Below are 2,470 nucleotides of genomic sequence, written 5' to 3'. Positions count from 1 at the left end.
AGGAGAAATTTTCAAGAGGGCGATGTTGTCTTGATAGCGGACAATGCTGCACCAGATTCAGATTCAGATTCAAATTTATTGCCATTACAACAAGTGCAACGAAAAGTAAAGTGCAGGCCCTTTCAGTGCAGACTAAAAACATAAACACATCTGCATACACACACATGCATATACACACACATATGCATGTACATATACACATACATACATGTACCATGTATACATGTACACCCACACATAAATAAATAGTTTTCACTGTTAAAAATAAAAAAAGGCACATTACAGAACACAGATTGAGCAGATATTAAGTTCAACTGAGTTGAATATTGCATGCTGAGAGGTTACTGCGAGATATATGAATATTGAAAACTGGAGCTTGTTGCATTAGCATATTTCACGTGTTACACAGAGTGATTGTTTAGGGTTCTTAACGCAGTTGGAAAAAAGCTGTTTTTCAGTCTATTTGTCCTCGTTTTTATGGACTTGTACCGTCTGCCCGACGGAAGTAACACAAACAGGGAATGGCCCGGGTGGTAGGAGTCATTCAAGATGGCCCTGGCTCTCCTGAGGCAGTAAGACCTGTGAAGGTCTTCTAATGTCGGCAGTGGGCACCCAATGTCCTTCTCAGCCGTTTTGGTGACCCTCTGGAGTTCCTTCCTGTTTGCCGCTGTGCAGCTGGAAAACCATGTGCACAGACAGTAGGTGAGGATGCTCTCCATGATGGAGCGGTAAAAAGACATAAGCAGTCTCTGGCTGATGTTGTTCTTCCTCAGGATTCTCAGGAAGTGAAGTCTTTGCTGTACCTTCTTAGCCACCTGTGCAGTGTTTTTATTCCAGGTCAGCTTCTCCTCAATGTGGACTCCCAGGAAGCAGAAGTCACTGACCCTTTCCACACAGTTCCCACCAATGAGAATGTGCTGAACATCCGATTTGTTTTTCCTGAAGTCAATGATGAGCTCCTTTGTTTTGGATGTGTTCAGGAGCAGGTTATTTTCTCTACACCACACGGTCAGCTGCTGCACCTCATCCCGGTAAGCGGACTCATCACCCCCTGTGATGTAGCCTACCACTGTGGTGTCGTCTGCATACTTAATTAAGGTGTTGCTGGTGTGGATTGGGGAGCAGTCTGAAGTGTAGAGGGTGAACAGCAGAGGACTCAGCACGCAGCCTTGAGGGGAGCCAGTGCTAAATGTGAGGGGTGCGGAGGTATGGGGGCCAATCCTGACTCTTTGTGTGCGTTCTCGTCAGGGAAGTCTACTTGGAAGACCCAGACAAGCCTAATAGAGGACTGTAAAAAGCAACTCAGACCAGCCAAGATTGACTTTTCTTACGTGCGGGACAGTGGAGGCCACTTGAGGTGGTTTCTCCCCTAGTCTGTCAGCTTCCGTGCCCCCCTCATGCTCTTTTCATTCAGTACAAGCAGCATGCATTCAAAGATACAGACACATGACAATAGCGGTACTTCCTCTTATCTGCAATTTGCAACAGTCTGCGGTTAAACGTCTTCTGCTGAGAGCTTCTTGTTTGACACTTTGCACGGTACATTTTACTGCATATGGAGACTATGTGGGTGAGGTCAACAAACACTCACCACAGGGCATTCAAGGAAATGAAACTTTTAACATGATATTAATGTAATTGTCAATTTCTCTCACATTTCCCTCCTGTATATCATGATTAAAATAATATAAACATAAACATCCATTCATCACCCAAAAGCTATTGTTTGAGTGGGAGGAAAATCTGCCCCACACCGTTTGGAGAGAAAACCCGTCCCAAGCAGTAGCCAAACTGTAAATAGTAAGCACTAAAGCTGTTTCTGGTCCAATACATGTATGTACAATGTAATCCCGGAAACATCAAACATTCACAACTGCTTTGCTTTTCTGTGAAGTCTTCAAAAAAGGATAACACAATAGTAGAATCATCATCATCATTAAAGTTCATGTACACTTGTTGGTATTCAGACATAGCTACAGTAACATGAGCAGCTACTTTCAATTCATCATTTGACAGTACAAATTTTTGCACAGGGGAATACCACAAAGAGATACAAAAACAGGATAAAAATAGAATACTAATGATAATCGCGGCTATAGCGACAGCTATACCTTTCCAATTTCCAATGTATCCTGTAGCCATTGCAAAAAGGTGTTTGGTTCAATTCCATACACATTTTGAGTTTTCTGTGTAAGCTCTAAGCAGTGTAAGGGTTTCTGTTAACGATACATTAGACAATGTGTGTAGAGGGATGTACAACAATCACCAGATAATTTGACAAAATCTCTTTTTGCTCTGTGTGTACTGTTAAGTGTCACCACATCATCATTGACAACATAGGAGGTTGTTTGCTGGACTCTAGTAATATATACACAAGTTCATCATTGTGCCTGTTTTGTCCGTCAGAAGATGTAGATATCCCAGGATAGAGGTAGACAGCAGTCTACGAATAGGCGATTGTTCAGTGTGG

This window comes from Filicampus tigris, chromosome 3, assembly GCF_054856515.1.
Source record: "Filicampus tigris isolate MCC_2025a chromosome 3, RoL_Ftig_1.0, whole genome shotgun sequence".
NCBI lineage: Eukaryota > Metazoa > Chordata > Actinopteri > Syngnathiformes > Syngnathidae > Filicampus > Filicampus tigris.
Note: the sequence above shows the minus strand (reverse complement) of the source record.